Source organism: Lates calcarifer, linkage group LG3, assembly GCF_001640805.2.
Source record: "Lates calcarifer isolate ASB-BC8 linkage group LG3, TLL_Latcal_v3, whole genome shotgun sequence".
Classification (NCBI taxonomy): Eukaryota; Metazoa; Chordata; class Actinopteri; family Centropomidae; genus Lates; species Lates calcarifer.
Genome location: NC_066835.1, coordinates 17,886,259 through 17,907,782, shown reverse-complemented (window position 1 = coordinate 17,907,782; position 21,524 = coordinate 17,886,259). Strand labels below are relative to the sequence as shown.

Below are 21,524 nucleotides of genomic sequence, written 5' to 3'. Positions count from 1 at the left end.
TTAAATTGTACTTTAGTTTCCAACAACAAAGAAGTTTTCTGTCAGGGGAACGTTTGTGTTTGTGTTTGTAACCCAAAGCTGATCCCTGATTGAACTGAACTCTGTCTCTAAAAGCATAAATTCATTGTATGAGCTCATCCTTTCTCTTTCTGTCTGCCGCAGGATCTGCACCTGTGTTTGTCCACCCACTTTCCTGCCTCAGCATTATTCAGCCAATTCACAACCGCTAAGTCAACACCTGCGGACGTGGGAGGACGAATAACCTGTGAGCAGGAGGCCAGAGGAGGTGAGGGATTGAGATCACTCTGTCTGTACAGTGGGTCACTCTGCGAACCGCCCCGGCTCACCTGTTGCTATCTTTAACCTGATTAGCAGCAGGTCAGCTGTTGCAGAAAGATCTGTCAGATGTGTGTGTGTCTTTATTTGTAAAAGTCATGGGAAGCCAGTTCCCATGAAAATCCAGTTTAACATGAGAGCTGTCCTCCTGTGTGAAGAACCGTAGAAAACAGAATTTGTACAGTTTCAGGGATGTCAAAGAGAATCCTGAAGTCTGTCTCTATCTGAGGGTGACCCAGGAGGTGAGGGTGGATTTAAAGGGATGCTCTCTAGACATGGAAGAGCTTACCACCTGCTGACATATAAATAGAAACAGGCCGGGCTACTTTAGTCTTCTTAAGAACCGTGTGATCCCTAAATGTGAAATGTTGAGTCACACTCGGCACGGACGGACAGGGGATGTATATATATATAGCTGCTTATAACATGATTCAAGCTAGTTTGCTTTGAGTCATGATGTATTTACTGGCCTTTTTATCCCCCTGGTTTCCTCGACAAAAGGCCTTTCTTCTAGATTGGTTTCATGTTGACTTTCCCCAACAACCTCTGTAGTCTCATTTAGACACTCGTTAGCAACCGCAGGGTGTTTTCTGATGTATTTTATGTCTGAGAATAACACATGAAAATCTCTTGAGCTTGTGTTAAAACCACAGACTTTATTTCAGACATTTAAGCACAAACCCGTTGACTTTGGGACGAGGGAACAGGAAGTGCTAAAATGCTAACTTACTTCCTGTTTTTAAGACTCGTTCCTGCAGCACTTTGTTCAAAGTGCAAAATGTAAAAGCAATATAAGACAGTTTAAAAAAGCTTTCTGCTTTCTCCTCTTTGTGAAGAGGTTCATTATTACGACCTCCTCCTCACTGTCGCCATGTTGGTTGCTGTCAGAAAACTTGACTCGTCTGTGGACATGGATGTATCTATTTTCTTTTCCAACCATTTGAAAATTCCAGCTGATTTAATTAGGATTTTCATGTCACCATCACTTTTTATAAATATAATCAGATGAAGTATTTTTGTCATCAAACGTCTGGATTTTAAGTAATCAGAGGAGCTATTAGCTATGAATGCTGAAGGAATCGTGACCTATGAATGACACACAGTGAGTTGTATGAGTTGTTTCACAATGAAAACAACAACTACTGCCACCCCACACTAACTGTGGGATTTACCAGCAGGCATGAGATGCTTTATGTTTTCCCTTCACGTCACTTTCGGTTATCGACGCTGCCTCACAGCCACTCCAGAGATACACACTAAGAGAGGCCCGACAAGATAAGTGCAGTCGCACATCCTTTGATCACTAAACAGCCCTCAGTCAGTCGTTTAATCTTACGATCCAAAATGTTTTTACGAGTGTGTAAAAACATCATCTAATGAATGATCTCGTGACGCAATGACTAACCTGGATGATGTTGTTGCAGAAATAAAGTAAAACGAGGTCGAGTCCAGTCGCGTGAGATGAAGTTTATAGCAGAGAATCTGACCCAGTTTGGACTCTGCAAAGACGCAACACAGGACGTCCTGAAGGACGAGAGGGAGAGGGAAAGATTAAAGACTGTATCATTGCACTGTTTAAAAAATCGGCAATGAGGACACCGCGCGTTGCTCGGGCTGTAGTAGAGTAGTAATCTGCCCGGTCTAACCTCCAAGGACGGCGGAGTGGCATGGAAAATATAACGTACAAAAATAGCCCACTCATCCCTGCATGTAATTCTCAGAAGTCCCCCTGCCCTTTTTTTTCCCAACAGGTCAGAAAAACTGCTAATGACACAGATTATATCACAGTTAAAGGTCAGATCTTTAATGTCACCATTTCCTGTGAAAAAACCCTGACGTGTAATCTCTCTAAAAATATTCTTATCTGTCAATTCTTTGATGATGGCTTGCTGTATGAGTACATAAGAGGGTGTGTGTGTGTTTGTGTGTGCAATCATGCATTTATAACTGTGTGTGTGCAGACCAGTGAGCAGGATGAGTTTAAATGTCTATCACAAACGCTTTGTACTGGGAAAGTTACACAACACCTCTCACAGTCTTACCTAACTGCTATTGGGGAGGATTACAGGGATGTGGTGGGATACTGGGAAGGGCGTGTATGTGGGAGGCTGGAGATTGAATGCTGAACTGTGCATTTGTCATATACTGTGCATGTGCAAGGCCATTAATCAGTAAATAAAGGCTTTTCACAGAATGAGCAGGATTATTTAAAGATGTGTCCACCACCAGTTAATTAACTGATATTTGGATTAAACAGATAAATGTTCAGTTCAGTCATGATTCAGTCCTCCTCTAGAGGCTTTTCAAGATTAAAATTTAGGGAGTAAATGCAGATTTTGTAAAGAAAAAAAGTTGATTAACTGAATAATCCATCCACATAAAAATGAATCAACAATCAACAGTTTTAAGAATATTTTTTGGTGCATTTTAACTTTATTTGATTGTTGATTCTTGCTGATCTGCTTGACAGAGAGGGATAAGACAGATGAAGTCATTGCAAATACGTTGTATATGTTTATTTAATTAACACCTTTGATAATGTATTAATCATTAAAGTAATTAATCATGCATAAATGTTCAAAATGTGCTGGTTCTAGCTGGCTCTGCGCTGCCTTTGTAAATTGAATATCTTGGGGTTTATGACTATGCGGACATCACCTTCAGCTCTTAGAACTAATAACAAGCAATTCATCTTTAATTTGAAAATATCTGTACATTGATTAGCAATGGAAATAATTCCTTATTTCAGCCCTAAATGTTAAATATTTTGAATATTTTTTTAATCATTAAAAGGCACATGTACATCCATAAAATGTTTGCAGGTGCTGAGAAACAATAAACTGCACAACAAATAAACCCTGCACACGGCCATATTGTTCCCAGTTCTTTTATTTTACAGTTGTATGACAACACTTCAAACACAAATGGTCTCTCTCAGGTGATTTTATTTAGCCTCATAAAAATATCTGAAGATTTTAAATACAGGTAGAAATGTTAGGTATTAGATCACTAAAACATTGTTTAGTATCTGTGTGTGTGTGGTGAGGTTAGTGGAGGTATGTGGCGAGAATGTAATACAGAGTTTGCATATTCATATGTGCGTAAATGGGTGTGTACTCTGAGACTCACCTGCCAAAGTTATTTCATACAGGTGATATTTAATTCAGGTTGAATCACATCGCTCCTTACTTTTATGTCTCAGCTGCAGCCGGAGGCGTTACGTGTTTGTTGACTTGTGAACGCGATATCTCAGCAACGCCTCGAAGGAATTTCTTTAAATTTGGCACGCACGTTCACTCGGCGTCAGTGATGAAGTGATTAGAATTTGGTTGTCAAGGGTCAAAGGTCACGGTCGCTGTGTCCTCACAAAACATGTTTGGCACCATAATTCAAGAATTCATTCGCTAAAAATGACTAAATTTATAAATTGAATGTCTAAATAAAAGAAGTCAACTTCACTGCGATATCGTAACGTTTTGTTTCAGCGCCATAACTCCTGAATATTTCACACTGAATCGCTGCTGTCCACCTTCAAACTGTCACTATATTTATTCTATGAGTCTGGACAAACATGGTGGAGGCAGACAACAGTTTCCTCAGTTACAGACCGAAGCTGCCTTTTCTCTCGGTTATTCTACACTTTAGTCTGTAGTTTATACTGTATGTATGTAGGAAGTTTGTTCTTTATTATCACCACTCACTGCTCTGATCCGCCTCTGTCCTCTTCATACACTCTTCATACACTCTGCGTCTGGAGGCAGCTGCAGCCCTGAGCTCTGCCAAACAGCAGGGCCCAGTTTATGTGTTTAAAAGAAGCACAGAAAAAGGTAAAGCTTGTTTATAAAGCAGAACCTCAGCTCCTGCTGCCTGTGTGTGATAAGAAAGAACTCCATTTTGTTGTATTTCAGCAGCCTGTGTTGTTTTAGGGCAGGTTTTTGCTTTTTAAAAGAAGGAGTGCAAATGTGTAATAATTTACTTATTACTTATTACTAATAATTTACTGGATTTGCTGCTTTTTTTGTTTTATATCATTGTAAATTGACAATATTTAAGTTTGGGACTGTCTGCTGGACAAAAACAACTCTCTGAAGACATCACCTTGGGCTGTGACTGGCATTTTCTCTATTTTCAGTTTATAGATCAGAACAATATGAGATAAATTCAAAAAACAACTGGCAGTTTAGATAAAGATAGATAAAAGGGCTGCAACTAATGATTGAGTCTATAAGATGTCAGAAAATAGTGAAATATACTTGTTCATATGATCCAAAAATCCCAAAATATTAAATGTACTGTCAAATAAAAGCAGCAAATCTTCAGATTTCAGAATCAGAAACTGTCAAATCTTTGGTATTTTTGCTTGAAAAGTTACTAAAATAATGAAATTTATCAAAGTAAGTGATTCATTTTCAGTAAATTGACTAATGACTGCAGCTCTAATAATGATAAATAACAGAGAAATTAAAAATAACATCTGTAGTGGAAGCAATGGGAGCTGCCGAGGGGACGGATTCATTTTTTAGGCAGCGCTTTTTTCCCAGTTATGTCGTGCTGCAGGCTTTCATGTTTTTACATAACAGTGCAGAATGAGTGTTCCAGTTCTTCAGCCTTTAATTTGATGGATGCACCGTACTCTCCCGGCCAACAGGAAGTAGCAGCGATGTGGTGATGCTGCCAAGAAGCGGTGTTGTCCCTCCAAAAGTTTATTTCCCAGCTTGAAGATGAATGTCAAGCAAAGTGGTGCTGCGTCACCCCTGCAGAGCGTTTTAATCCAGATGTACAGTTAACATGTCCGCCGAGGAGGGGATAGATTAGATGACATCACTGCCGCCAGGCGAGGGGGGTTTAGAGGCGGACGATTACGTCAGCTCGGAGCCGTGAGTTTAATATTAATGAGCCCGTCTGCAGTGACGAGGGTTTGTGGTGGAGAAGCTCTGGAGACGAGAGACAGGGGAGCAGGTGCAGGCCTGAAGCAGCAAGTGGTGATGACGAATCACGGCACATTTCCAGGAGAACATGACCAGAACATTTACATAATGTGTGTGTATTTGTGTGTGTGAGTTACACAGTGATGCCCAATGATACAGAGTTAGAGAAAGTGATGCAGCGCAGTCGGTCTCTCAGTCAGAGCCAGGCCTATTTAAGATTTGCCTTATTTTCTCTTTCACTACTGACGCTGGGTTTGTTGGGGAAAATCCTCTGGATGTTTATTTGGTTTCATATAACCAGAAGTTTCAATATTGAGTTTTTTTGATACCTTACTTACAGGAATATAAAATAACAAGCCACAGCAGTGTTTATTCTCACATTAGTTGATTAATCGATGAGTGAACCAACAGAAATTTAACTATTTAACTGTCTCAATCCAGCTTCTCCAATGTGAGTCCTGTTTTTCCTTTATTTTATATCTTTATAAACTGAATATCTTGAGGGTTTTGGACTGTTGGTCGGGCAAAATAACACATTTACAGACACTGGGAACCTGTGATGAGCAATTTTTATTTAGAGACAGTTTAAAGACAAAACAACTGATTGACTAATCGTGAAAAAGTAATCGGCAGCTGAATCTGTAATGAAAATATTTGTCAGCCCGAGTTTTGACACAAGAACTTTCCCCAAATAAAAACATATAAAGTTATGACCAACACGTCAAAAACTATATGAACAAGACCTCACAAAGCTGATTTCTGATTTCATAATGGTTATTTTCATCGTCAGTTGCTGATCATTTTCTTCATGAACAGATTAATCTTTTGGTCCGTCACAACTTCCCAGAGCCATATTAATATCTTATTGTCTTATTTTGTCCGTCCAGCAGTCAAAAAACCCACAGATATTCAGTTTGATATGAGATAGAACTAAAAAATTCAGAGCCTGGATCTGGTGAATTTTTGATGTTTTTTGCTTATTTAAACTATTAATCGATGTCACAAAAGTTGGTGATTCATTTCCTTTTGATCAACTTATGAATTAATCAGCTAATTTTTGCTCGTATCAGTGCCCACATGCACCTTTTTTGCCATGTCTTGTTGTAGCAGAAGTAGAATGTTTTATCAGTCATAATAATTCATACTCCTCGATTTAATTAAAGTTCATTTTAATTCAGCGAAACCATGCCTGAAAGAGATCCAGATTTTAAAGGGCCCCCTCTGAGCTGCTTTTAATTTCTCCACAAAAACCTGTTTGATCTCTTCATTTAGGTTTAGCAGTGTTTTTATCTCTCGTGATTGAATGCCCGCCGTGGAAACAGGTTTTTGAAGCTGATGTGTTTTGACTGCTCTCCACTCTCTTGTCCAGTGGAGGAGTTCGTTATGTAACAACCAGGGATGAGAGGCTCCAAAGAAAGAAGCCCTGCGGGGGAGACGGGCTCTGACCTGCAGGTGCAGCCGCTGTGGGAGGCGCTGTCTGTTTTTGACTACGTGACCCTGCGTACGAGTTTAGCACGGTACCCAAACACATGTTAAAAATCCATACAGTTCATGCAGAGACGAGCAGAGAAAACAGGAATCGGTAGAATAACAAGGCCTCCAGCCCCACCCCGGCGCTCGGAGAGGATTTGGTCTGAGCGAGTTTCAGATAGTTTCAAATATTTCTCAGACGCTGAGGAGCGAAAGTTTAGCGGTTTGAGCTGCTGTTTCTGCACTATGAAGGGGATAACTTTAGGTACTTTTACAATAGGGTTGTGCGATATGATGATATATATCAGATGACGTCTGACGTTTAACGTTATGCTCAATCGACTATTTTGTGTTTTGCAAAATGCACTGTTCACGGCAACATTTTTTCTTTATTTGGATGACAGTCTGCAGTCACATGGACGCAGGCAGAAACATGAATGCCACCATGGCGAATGAAGGTGAGACAGAGTAGTTGAGTCCTGACTTCTTCTACCACCTGTGCAAGAACCATGTCAAAGAATACGGAGAGAAATGACAAGCGAGAGGCTCAGAGGAACCGTCAGGTGCTCAAAATAAACCTCAGAGTTGAACCTTAGAGCAGCACACAAACTCTCAAAGATGGAAGGAGATAACAGTTAACAGTATATTGTTATTAAGATGTGAGATTTTTGTCATATCGCACAACCCTACTTCACAAGAAAAGAAAATGTTGCCGACAGTAGTGTGTGTACACTGACCAATCATCATCACAAGCTAAGGCCTAAAATTATTTCTACACCAAGTCTGAATTTACTTGTGAAATATTCATAGAAAAATAGGCAGATTAAATCCTCCTGTTTCTATTGCTTCTTGCAAACCAAAGACGGTTGAATGTGTGACTGGAAAAAGCATTGAAAACTATCAGCTGAAACCTCTCACCATGTCTCACAGAGAACCAGAAATAACTTTTAAAGCGAGTTTGCTTGAGTTTGAAGACTCTTTTACTGACTTAGCTGCATCCATGGAGTGATTTTCCCATCTTTGAATTGCTTAATTCGAAGGATTTCTGGAGGCCTGAAGAGATTACAGCATCCGCTATCTCACAAGTTGATGCAAAAATTAGAGAAAATTCTGAACTATGAAGTGAAATATTTTTATTTTCTTTCTTAATTCATCTCGTGATGCCTCAGAAACTTCTCAGGAATCCAAGCCTGAAAATGATAAATTGATTATGAATAACTTTTAAAGAGCATCAAAAGAATTCACATAATGAAGCTGCTGCTGCTGATCTGAAAGATTTGTTCAGCTGTATCCTCAGCAGATGATCATATTACACACAGTGCATGAGCAGTTGATTGATCATTGGCTTATGGTCATAAAATAAGAGCAGTGACTGAATGAAGAAAGTAGTTTGTTGTCTTTGCTCTCCTTGTTTTGAGAGGAACAAGGAATAAAGGCACAAAATAAACACCAATCCCTTCTGGTTTAAGTTTACCAGTAAATACTTTCTGCCATCAGCAGCTCTAAAACATCAGATCTGCTCTGCCTGGTTTAACTGTGCTGTGATTAAAGCGGTGGAGTTGAACTGCACGAACTGATCAAGGATTTGAGAGTACTTGACATTTTAAAAAGCTTACGTAAACAAGTGCGTTATCTGCTTTCAAAAGGATGTTCGAGAGCAGCAACAATTAAAAGACCTGGACTCATGAATTAGTCACCTCTTTTGAAGTGCATGCTGGAGAAGTAGAGTCTTTTTAATCAAAGATGGTGAATAAATATAAAGCAGGGAAACTCACAAGATGTTTTAAAAGGTTCAGACAAGTCAAAAGTACTGAAAAAAAAAAAAAATATATATATATATATATATAAAATAGTCTAAAAAAAAAGCTGAACACATGGATCACCTGCTTAGTTAGCTACCTAGCTTAAGCTAACATTTGCACATGCTGCTAATGCTAAGTTCACAGACAACATTTCCCATCTTTATTATCTTTATTTTCAAGGACATGTTCCTTGTCTTTACTAAGCAGTAACGAGTAACTAAGTACATTTACTCAAGTACTGTACTTAAGTGTGATTTTGAGGTACTTGTACTTTCCATTTTCTGTTATTTTGTACTTTTACTCCACAGTTCAGAGGCAAATATTTCAATATTTTTACTTCCACTACATGTGTTTGTCAACTTAAGTTACAAGTTACTTTGCAGTTTCAGATTAATAAAACAAAATAAAAGAAAAAGAAGAAAAAGTACGACTTTATTGTCAAATATTATTGTCAAATAATGCCACAAAGTTAAAAAAGACTAAAAGGGAAATAAAAGAAGTTTAATAAACAATAAAATAAACAGATAAATATGTGTTTAGTCTTTGTTGACCTCTGGGCTGAAATTCAGAAGCTAAACCAGTATTTAATCACCTTTACCCACTGCAACATCACAATGATTTACATATCAATGCATCAATAGTTATAATAAGTATTTTACTTTAAGTATATTTTGATGTTTATACTTTTGTACTTTAACTTGAGTAAGATTTTGACTGCAGGCGTTAACTTTTAACAGAGTATATCTACAATGTTTTATTGCTACTTTAATTAAGTCAAAGATCAGAGTACTTCTTCCAGCACTGTCATTAATGAAAGTAAGTATTGACCTACAGGGTGTGTGAGTGTGTGTGAAAGAAAACTGGTGTAGTGTGACAGATAAAACCAGACGAAGCTCCTTCATTATTCACGAGGGGAAAAATACTCTGACTCTGGACAGTATCAGTGTCTAAACCCAAACGCTCGGTTCATCCTCTGATCGCACATGAAACCACACGGCGTGTCTCATGTGGCGCTATGAGGGAAGCATGTGCAGTCACATTACTACTTCACAGTTTTGATGACGGAGGAGATGTACATTCTTGCTGCGGACACAACATACGAGGCGCTCTCTGTCAGGTCGAGGGTGAAGAATGGGCCTTTTGTTTGCCGGCTGTCATCATTTAAATCCCATGACGGGATGTAAAGTCATCCCAGATACAACAGAAAAAATACACACTCTAACAGTGTCAGACCAACCCCACAGGGAAAACTCTGAGCTTTTCAGCAAATACTTCACAAGATCCAAGCTTCATGACCTTTCAGGGAAGTCTTAAGAAGTCATTGGTGGTATATGTGTGAAAACAACTGGCGGCTACAGATGTAGATCAACAAACAAACCAGGTAAACCAGCGGCCGCATGCAAAATAGCAAGAGTGTGACTCAGCAGCATGAACACACACCAGAGCTGTTTGTAGGAACCTGACAGACTAGGTTTGTGTGAGTATTGATCACATTAAATTCCTGCCGAACAGGAAATTCAGCGTGACTCTTGACCTACTTTACATTCTTGTCTCGTACATGTTAATTTGAGTCGACTGTGGATCAGGCTGCGTCAGATGCCAAACATCTCAAACACTACTTTCAATTTCAACTTTAAATTTATTGTCAGGCAAATCTAAAACACATGAACTTGAACATACGATGCTTAAACAACACAACGTTCTGCTTCACTTTAACACGTACCACCCGCCTAAACACTGTTGTACCTGTGGCCTCCCACCACGCCACAAAAAACAGCTCAGAAATATCTCAAGGAACACGGTAAAGATCTGTACGACCTCTTGCCGACCAAAACAGCTCTGACCTGTTGGATCATGGACACGAGACCTCTGAGGGCGTCCTGCGGTGTCTGACACCAGGACATTGGCAGCAGATCCTTTGGGTCCTAAGGGTTGCGGGTTGGGGCATCCATGGATCTGACTTGTTCTGGATCAGGATTGGGACTGACAGTCAATGAAAACGCAGCATTTAGCAGAACAGTTTCATGAGAACTGATTTGGTGTTGCCATTTTGTTCATTACTGAGTAAAAAAAGTCAAAGTTGTCTCTGTAATAGTCAGTTTTCAAAGCAAGATCAGTGTTTCTCGATGCGTCAGTTTAGTTATGGATGTACAAAATGCATTAAATTGAAGGGATAACATGCTGACTCGAGGTCGCAGCATATTGAAAACAAAGGTACACAACAAAGAATCAAACAATAAAATCATTAAAACTCAAATTACCTTCAGGAAAATGATGATATAACAGTAATAAATGACAACAGGTCTGACTGCGGGAAGCCTTTTCTGTTAATGGCTCCGGTAAACTTTCATTAATTGCACAATTCTGAGAAGCCATGTAACCCAGAGATGTGTAAACTAGAGATTAATAATGCTGAGATGTGGAGCAGCTGTTCAAAAATACAGCTGAGGGAGAGGAAAAGGCTGCAGGGACAGGAAATCTGCATTAGTCCTGTTTTCTTTTCTACATGTAGTTAGACAACACACTTTGATTTATGTTTCCTGTTCACATATTAATAAATAAAATGTTTCCAAAACACTAGGCAGTTTAGTTTTAATGCCCCTCCTGCTCACTCACTTAGTCCCTGCTTATGATTAACTCTGCTGATTGGACTCGGAAATGAGAATCCGCGTCTCAGTGGAAGAAACATCACTGCTGCTGAGCTCAGTGAAGTTTCAGCTGCAGTAACAGAAGAGCTTACACAACCCTGTGAATCTGTTTTGTTCAAGAAGTTACCCTATGTGCAAAAAAAATAAATACAAAAATACAGAAACAGGCAAAACAGGCTGTTCAATTTGCTGATGCTATGAACAGCTGGTTGTTGTGAAACAGGTGCAGGACAAGAATTGAGCAGGTGAATTATGTAAAAGTAATTCAACCCTTGATATTAAAAGTTAGAAAAGTAGAATTACACTTCTTTACCGGTGGTGATGTGTTTTCATGGGAATTGGAGACAAAATAATGCAGCAGTCTAACCTGGAAACGCTAAAAATGTAAATAGTTATATCACCAAACAGACTGATGATACATAACGATGCAGTTCAGTCATCTTAACCTAATAATCCCGACTTTGTCTGAGTCTCCTGATTACATCTAGTTTTTTAATTTGCCCCTCTTTATTTTCTCTTGTAAGTCACTCTTCGTTTGACGTCATTCGGCTTGATTGCCGGTCTTTGTCTTACATAAACCACAAGGCCAGAGCAGCAGAGAAAAAAACACAAATCCTTGTGAAAGCTCTTTAGCGTCTTTCAGTTGATGCATGGCTGCCCCGCGCACTCGACCTCAATTGCTGCCGTCAGTCGGACGGAGGAGGCTGCAGTCAATGAATGAGATGGCTTTTACTTCCACGTAACCTCCAGTCATTTTGTTTTCATTCCATCCCTGTGATGTTCTTGTCTTTTCATTCCTTTCCATGACTACAGGAAGAGTAGACCGCGGGTGATGCTGCCCCGCTCAGATGATGGAGTTGCATAAGAAGGGAGCTTTTCCCCCCACCACCAAACTACGCCGGCCTGTATCTGGGTTAATGCTGCTGCAGCTTGACTGAAGGAACAGTACAAAATGTCGTGCAGCTGATAAGAAGGGAGGAGATGTCCTCTCACATCACAGATCTGATCTCATAACAGCAGGAGTGTTTGTCCTCAGCAGGCTTGACGTGACCTTGATACCGTTGAACGGAAAAAATAACTGAAAGAAGTTTTTAATCATTCAAGTTATTAATTCAGCAAAAATGCCAAATATTCTGTTTCCTATCTTCCCCTGTGAGGATTTGTTTTTTTTCTCTGTTTTGTCAGGTCTGAGTTTAGTGAAATGAAGTATAAGGTGCAGCAAACCCAAAATGCAATGTCCCCAAATGAGGATGCAAGGTCTCAGGAGGTTCAAATATCTTCAGGTTTTTGATCGTTGGCTGCAGATCTGGGGGCTCCAGTGCATGATATGCATGCATATTGCTGTTTTAGCCAGTGGTTAGCCTGGCAATGTCAGTCTATTGGTTGGTTGATCCACCACTTTGGTCCAGGTATTCATGATCCTCAGAGGAAGAATCCTGTTGACTGTGATTATCCCCCGGCCTTTTCTTTAACGCCACCAGCAGGTTGACGTTTGTTGTTCAGAGCAAAATGTTTGGACGACTTTTGGATTTGTTCATGTGTGGTACAGATATTCACGGTCACCACAGGATACATTTAAATGCGTTTGGTGATAACGTTTAATCTCACACTGTTATCAGGTCAAACGTTTCATCCTCTACTTTCGACTAAATGATATCTACATCAGTCTCAGCTTCACTCAGCAAATGTTGGCTAGCTGGGTAGAAGCTAACATGGTGAACAGCCTATTAAGCATCAGCCATTGTTAGCATGTTAGCATGTGGATTCTTAGTCTTGTTTTATAGACTAAACTATTTCCAGTCACTCATTTAAATTAATAATTAAAACAAGCCTGATTGAATTGGATTGAATTATTTACCTTCATGTATTCTCTAGTAACATTTTTATCATATTATTTTATCTTAAAGTGCTTTTTGTTACCTAATAATTTAATAACTCGCATGGTGCTTCATGAAGGTCGCTCGATCTGAGCTCCTGCTGCCTCTCTAATTGGACATTAGCTCAAAGTGCTGGTGTGGGCTGATGCACATATTGACAGCGTATAATTGTCCCACTGTGAGACTGGAAAAAGAAGGAGGTGTGGGTTTGTTTCTTTGTGTGATGTGAAGGTCGGTCAGCTTTGAAAAAGAAAAGAGCTAAATGGAAAACACAGTGAATGGATTCAGTATTTGATAGGTTGTTAAAAGTGTAACGCGGTTATGGATGAAATCTTAAATACTGTGATTTGCTCTTTACAAAAAATCCTGGCCTCAGTCCTCTTTATGTGTCACTCTTCTTGTCTTAATCCCACCGGAGGTCTTTTAATGGTGGTTTTCAAACAGGAGATTAAAGCCTAAGACTCTCTGCTGCATGATGGTTTATGAGTTGATTTTTTTTCCTCTTTTTTTCTGAACTCATTTTTACAGACGTCATAAAACACCAGATGGAAAATTGAGATTAAAAGACAAATACTAAAGCTGTCGAGGTCAAACACAGACACCACCTGCACCTTGCATAATTAGGACTGTAATTAAAAAATATTTTCATTATTAATAAATCTACTGGTTAAAAATAAATAAATAAATAAACTATCAGTGAAAAATGCTCATTATAATTTCACAGGTGGTGTCTTTTCATTGTTTTATCTGACTATTAGAGCTCAGCGGTGACGTCTTCAAATATCTTGTTTTGTCTAGAAAACAAATCCACATATATTCAATTTGTTATTATAGAAGACTAAAAAAAAACCTACAAATATTCACATCTCAGATGCTGGAACCACTTAATTTTCTGGATTTTTTAAATTAAAAATTGACTTGAATTAAGAATTACTGATCAAAATCCTTGCTAATTCTCAAGTTCAGTTTATTTTTGGTTGAAATTCTCAGGACAGTTCAGAATTTGATGCGTGAACAGGTTGGCGGTTGTAACACCAGTGGTCACCCATCACTCTTTTCTCTTCCAGCTATGAACCCAAACTGCATCAATCCCCAGAAACTTCCTCTGTGATGACAAGTTGACGGATCCGGCGGTGGCGGCGCCTGTCAGCACCCCGGTCTGGCTCTGCACCCTGAGAGGTGAGAGATGTGATTCACTTCCTCCAGACAGCCAATGGAAAAGAGCTTCACATTTTTCTATCGCCTCCTTAATTCATGACATGACCAGACAGAGTGGGGTGAAGGTGCAGCCATGAAGTAAAGTGAGATAAACGCGCCTAAGACCGTTTTATTTCCCTTCTGACCCTGTCATAAACCACTGACACTAACTCAAGGGCATGTTACAGCTATGATTTCTACCTTTTGAGGGCTGCATATGGAAATACGTTCTAAGGAAATCAGACGTAAACCTTTGTGCAGTTGCTTTTCAGAGCTGTTTCATGACCTCTGTATTTCTAAAATCCCAGCCACAGTCTGTTATTTTGCACAGCTGTGTGTATATGTCTACCTGATGTTTTATTCTAAAACCTTAGTGACGTCAGTTTTCATGCTAACAAACTATAAACTCTATAAAATCTCTGTAAAAGACCTAGATACAGGAGTGAGGGGTCTCGAGTGGAGCGAGATGGCAGCAGGTGTTAGGAGGTAAAACTTGGTGTCAGTAGGGGGAGGGCTTAGTCTGACGGAGGATTAAGAGCATGTATAGTGTTATGAAAGAGGCAACGTCGTTCTGAGGCCACTGCAGCTCTGCCGTCCTGTCACAGATACCACCTCACGCCCTCCGTTACACAACCCAGCCTCGGCTCGCAGCGTGGCCTTGCTGACTCTTCAGCTTCAGTGTATCGTGGGCCATGTTTACTCGGTGTCACTGCGAGGAAAATAGAAAACAAAATGTGTTCACTATACGTCCGGTGCATGGCTCTGTGCTGCTGTTAATCCACGTTGAGATCAGTCACTGTGTTGTGTTTGAACGATCCACCACAGATCACTGCAGAAACTTTAAGAGATGCCATTTTTATTATTCATCATTCAGCCCTGCTCGATGCCACGCTCCCCCCGCCGTCTGCTCTCCTGTGACCCAGCTGGTGCCGGTTTGACACACTCCAGATGATGTGGAGACTCACAAGATGGGACGTGTTGCAGAATTACTTGATTGAATCTTGTTTTGCCAATTCGGGTTTGATTCAGCGAAGGGGACTGCTCGGCATCTCCTCTGCCGCTCATGTTTCTCCTTATGTAACAGTTCCAGCAGAGTAATTGAATCATCCGTGTACTGTACGACATTGTGGGCCAAAAGCTCTGACATGATTTCCACCGCTAAGTGCCTGCTAAGTGTCGGTCGTCCTTCCGTATCCACCATCTCTCTTATTGATGTACGATCCTCCTCCTTCACCACTGGTTTACAATAAGTGGGGAAGTGTTACCAGAAAGTCGTGCAATATTTCCTTACAAGGTCACAGTGGAAGGTGACTCCAGAGCTCCCTCTGTGTGAGTTAAAGCATAAAAGTAGCTTAAGTGCACAAGATGCAGCTGCTCTCATGGCAGTTTCATGTAGTCACCATATTCACAGAGATCTCTGTGTGTGCTCAGTGAAGAACTGGTCCCCATATCTCTCATATAAAGGAACAGATCAGTCATCGTTTGTTAAGTCGCAGTGCTGAGGTCGGGCACTGGGACAAACAGGTGGCAAAGCTGACCCGTCGTGCTCCATCCACCTCTTTTGATATTTCTATTGTCTCCCAGATCAGCAGCAGTGGTGTCGAACACTGCAAACAAACATCTTCTTACTTCCTCTCAACCTGTTTCCAGCACAAATCAAACTGTTTGCAAGAGTTTTCTGGTTCACTGACCTGGATTATTTTGATTTGTGCTGGAGTCATGTTGAAATAATCTTCTAATCTAATTGATTTTTTCCCAAAAACAGACAAAAAGTGACTCAGTAAGAGGGAGACAAAGCCTGCAGCCATCATGTTGTTTACAGCGAGGTGAGTTTCAATTCAAAGTTTTATGGTTTATTGTGTTTGTGAAGCAGTTGTAGGGTTTACGAGCCTGGCTGCCATAAACTGATGTTTGGAGGTTAGAGACCGTGTGGATTGACCTTGAGCTTGTCTACAGAATGAGGTGAAATGTTTCCTGTGGATCGTCACTCACAAGGTCAAGGATGAAGGGGAATAATAACAGCAGCAGCTTTGTGTGAAGACGGGAGGTTGAGGGGGTTAATCACTGTGATATAATGCAAACAGTATTATGCAACTGCTTCATGTTCGGCCTTCGCTGTTTGTTAAACGTTTACAGAGAGCACTGGGTCATGTGAGTCCTGCAGGAATCTTTTTTTATTAATCACTTGAGCCCATCTTCACACCTTGTTTCTTCTCACATCTTCTCCCTCGTTCTCCACGTCTCTCTCGGAGGAGGAATGTCATTGTTTTTGTCCTGAGAAGTGCGTTTGCTGCTCCCTCTGTTTCCCCCAAATGCGCAGGGATTCCTCAGATAAGGCGGTTATTCTTCTGAACAATGCCAAGTTTGTCCAGTTTGTCTTCTGGGGCCCCACGCTGTTTGTTTGGCCACTGAAGGAGGAATTTTCCGCTCCGTGCCTTCCCCGGAGAGAGCGGCTTTTCTTCTTGTCTTGTTTTATAGACACAGGTGGAAGTGGGTCACTGCAGTGCGTGTGACAGTGTTTTTGTCGAGAAAACATCGATACATCTGTGATGTGATATTAATCTGCACATAGCAGGTTTTTGTTTCCTCATGTGGTGCTCGACTGCAGCACTGCAAGTGGTTTTATTTAGGCCAAGATGGTGCACTGATTTTAGCTCTGTGCATTTGTGTCACTGCCTCCTGGCCCTGACATAAAGTCCTGGTTTAGGAATAAACACAGGGACAATGCAAAGTTCTTTTTCTCTCTGACGTCAAAACATTGTGCGCCGATATCGTGCTGCATGGGATTAAAAAAAGTCACACTTAATTTAACTGCGCATTCCTCCGCCCTCTCGTTTACAGTGATCACAGCCTGTCAATGCCATTCAAAAATAGCACTGTGGCATCACTTTGACGCAACCAAGTCGATCATCTGCCTCGCCCAGCTGGCTTTGATGCCGCTGTGCAGACAAAGCAAAGTGTGCCTGTGAAAGTAGTGAGCATTTTCACTGCTGAGAGACATGTCTCCACGCTTTGTGTATCAATTAAAAATAACTTGTCAATTACATGCTGTGCCGTTTTTAACCTAAAAAGAGTGCTTCATGTGAATCACAGCCAGAATCGCAGCACGGCACTAATCCTCTTTAACGTATGCTTGAGCAGTCTAAGTTTATCTGCAGGCCTGACCTGAGCTGAGTGGACGACTCCGCTGTAATCTTTCTCCAGCTGGAACACGACCCACGTTGGCACCTCCTCCACTGAACAAAGACCATAGTAATATCACATATCATGTTTGTGGACATGCAGGACTAAATGTCCATGCACAGGCAGAACATGTTGCTCTGAAGACCGGTTCACAGCTCTGCCTGTACGGTCTGCGTTTATCAAAGCAGACAAACACCAAAGTTAAGAGTATATATATATATATATATACACATATATATATATATAAACAAATTAAAAGAAAACAAATTAAAGAAGCTCATAATATTTATAAACTAGCTGTATCAACTAAATGCATAATCAACACCACACCAGTCTAATGAATGTGAAATGTATAAACAGGGCGATGAGTATTTACAGATTCTAAATCATATATTAAGGATAATTTAGTACCACATTGGCCTGTTTTAGAAGCTTTTTCCACACAGAAAAGATTTTACTGAGATAGAAAGATAGAATTACTGACAAATACTGAAAACCCAAAGATAGTAATACATAATTTTGCCTGTTGGTGACCTTGATAAGAATATACCAGCTTTAAAAACCACATTTTCTTCTGGTGTTTAACAATCTAATACACCCAAACTCAACTAGTCCATCACATGGTTTCATATTAAAATAATTTAGTAAAACCTTTTCAGAATCATACAAAAACACACTGTTTTGTTTCAACTTAATATTCATCAGGCTCAATGATATTTTGACTTTAATGATTTTTTTTTTCCCTCGTTCGATAAATGTGGGAGAGAGAGTTTGACTGGAAACAAGCGTCACCCAGTCGAGGATATTCACCTCAACCATGAGGACACCGCCTTTTACTTCTCTCTCTGTGCTGCAGGCAGTCTAATGTTAGCCAACTTCACAGAGCTCTGGAGCTTTAAAGGGGAACTCCATTGATTTTTACACATTAAAGGCTGTTTATATGTGGCAGGAGCTGTGTGAGGTCTGAATTACCTTATACCTGAGTCAGCGTCAGGTGGGTTTGAACACTACAAGTTTGAAAATGAAAAGAATCTGGAGGTGTGGAGTCAGAGAGAGGTGAGTTTACCAGACCTCTGTATTCTGCTCCTCATCTCTGCTTGAGGCGAACAGCTCGAGGCTACGTTAGCTGCTACTAGATTACAACACACCCTGTTCTCTTACAAAGAAAACCTCCAAACTCAATAACGTCACCTGGACACACTCAGTCCTGTCCTGTGACTTTGATAGACTTTTCAAAGTGAGCATCCTCCTTCCCTCCTTCCTCTCCTCCTGCCTCCTCCTTCCACTCATAATAGCACCTTTTTCTAACTCAACCAAGGGAAGGGAGTGGAGATGCAAGAGACTTCTTCATGTGGCTCCATAGAAAACAGCTGGTTCATTTAACCACATCACAGATCAAAAGCTGGAGCACGGGCCACTGCTTTCACTGCCTGATGCTCTGCAGCCTTTGAAGTTTGCTGTGTGCAGGGCTTAGTTTGGGATAAAAGAGCATCCCACATCTTTTTACAGGTACTTTGAAACGCTCTCCCTGCCAACCAGCACCTAACATCCACTTGATTTAACAGTCCTGCACCTCGCTGCTGCAAATCAGCCCGATACAACAGGACGGAGGGAGCAGGCTGGAGTGTGTTTATGTAAAAGAGGAAGATGAGTTGATACGCTCATGTAACTGTCCTACATCCAAGGAGACTCCAAACATAGCTCCACTTCTACAGGCCAGCACGTTATCTTATTAAATAACATGATATTATTAATACCACAGTCTGGGCAGAGTGCGCTGCAGACACCTGTGGTGTGCAACTTCAAAGTGTAAACATATTAAATTATTGCTGAGTCTGAGGACGCGTGAAATGGCTGGAATAACTGGAGCAGATACAGACGGTCAATCTCTAAGTCTGAGGTGGAGTTGCTGTTTACAGACAAACAGCAAAGATTTAAAATAATAAAGGTGTCATTTTCAATTTATGATCGTGGGAGAAGTATATATGCATGTCCCAGCCTTCACCCAGTGATGCATAACGTTCATGTGAAGGTGTAAAGGGCGACAAGACTTCCTGCTGAAGACGTCACATTTGTTGCTGTGGCTATCGGGTGTTTGAGTGAAAGTGCCGTGCAGGACGTGCCGTGCATGTTACAGTAAATATGATGGATTATTTACCTGATGTTTATAAGGATAGCAAATTGCTGCCTCTATTGTAACTCAAGTATTGAAATCCTGCACACATATTTGTCTGTCAAAACCAACAATATTATTTATATAAAACAGAGAAAAAGGAGCAAATCCTCATCTTACAGGCATTTTGCTCGATAAATGACTATTAACTTATTAATAGTTTTTTTTCTTGTGGTTTGATTGTTTCAGATGTTTTTGTCGATTCATTAGGAATCACTGTACATGTACCAGCTGTTAGCAGGCTTTGTTTAAATTACATGGATTATACTAATGTCAATGTTGAATTTTAATCACATGTAACTGCCAGTGATTCTTCTGTAGTTGTCACCAAATCGGAGATAACGTAGCTGTCATCGCCAACTCTGAATTCCAGCTTAAAGGCCAATGTATTCGTAATGTTGCTTTTATTTACAGTCTCTGAAATGTGACATGAATTTCTCTCAACATCACACCCTCTGAAAAAAAAGAGTTCCTGTCTGAAATTTACTAAAACACGAGTGAGCGATCACTGAGCTCCACGTGCCTTAATCATGAGAGCGGAGGGTTAGTGAGCTGAATCATGGGAACTAGAGCCTGATCTTCATCGGCTCCTGATGTTACAGAATCATATGACAGAGACCAAGACACAGGAGAGGTACAGCCACGACATTCCTGACCTCACTTCGTCCCCGTTTTTTCTCTTTATCTATACCAATCTACTGTACGCAAAGACATACATAGACGCTTCTTCTCGCTGACGTCTCTGCTCATGAGAACCATTAAATAAGTGCATTCCTGTGCAGAGCCACATGAGTGGAATTAGGCTAATATCTGAAGGGGGAGTTATATAATGCTGGGTTTATTCTACAGGCGCCCTGGCCCGTAACCTTTATTTGCTTTATTTTCTCTTAACACAGACCCACGGGACCGCTAAGACGACGGAAATGAACGCTGCGTAATCGGGAGGAGAATCAGTTTTCTTTCTTCCGGAAAAAAAAGTTAATCCCACTCTGGATCGGGGCTCTCACATGGTTTCAGAGACATGTTTTAAAAAGATTACACTACATTACATGATGTTATTTAAGACTTTGTTAGTGGACATTTGGACACCGGGCAGCACGTCGGTCAGCAAGGCCTCCTTTCAATCGAGGACCACGGTTCATGCTTCTGCACCAATGTGGAGACCTTTGACCTTTGAAAGATGACCCCTGCTACGTCACATTATTATATTATTAAACAGAATGTGATAGGTTTTAAATATTTTATGGTTACATGAGAATTTTCAAGGCATACTCAGGATTAGGTGAGTGAAAACTAAGTACTAAGTCTCTAAAGTCCTTTTCAGGCATGGAGTCAGACCAAGGTGTTGGTTATGTAAATGAAATGAGTGTGATGCTAGATTTGAAAACTTGTTTCCTCCGAGATGTCTACATGTATCACAATCAAAAATAAAGGCTGAGATTAGAGCAAAGCTGTCTGGTCCACCACTGAAATATCTCAACAACTACTCGATGGATCGCTGTGAAATTTTGGTTCACACATTCATCGTCCCCTGAGGATGAACTGTAACTTTCATGACCTCGTAACTTTTCATTTAGCGCCACCTCCAGGTCAAAATTAAATTAGTGTAATATGTTTGTTTAAGATCATATACCTGCAAACTTACAGGTGTTTAAAGCTTGTTGGCAAATGTTAGCATACCTGCTAAACATCAGTATGTTAGCACCAGCATTCAATGTGTTAGCATGCAGACATTAGCATCTAGCCTCACAGAGTTGTCAGCATGCCTTTAGGGATTTAGTCTTATTATCTTTGTGAATAGAAGGTGATAAGTGATGCATTTATTACGGTGCTACAAGACGTCAAAACAAGATGTGTCATTTGTCTTGTTCAGTCCAGAGTTGTTGTAAGGTCAGACCTTCAGGTTAGGA

The 21,524-nt window shown here is 40.5% G+C and overlaps 1 long non-coding RNA gene across 2 annotated transcripts; it reads left to right on the top strand.

Annotated features, from left to right (window-relative positions):
* Window positions 1-158: 158 nt before the first annotated feature.
* LOC108899506 (uncharacterized) lies at window positions 159-21,087 on the top strand. Of its 2 annotated transcripts, XR_001963565.2 has the most exons (4): window positions 159-286; window positions 14,129-14,240; window positions 16,024-16,084; window positions 20,511-21,087. It is a non-coding gene; the product is annotated as an uncharacterized LOC108899506 (long non-coding RNA). The 2 variants fall into 2 exon arrangements; XR_001963563.2 differs by lacking the exon at window positions 16,024-16,084.
* Window positions 21,088-21,524: the final 437 nt, after the last annotated feature.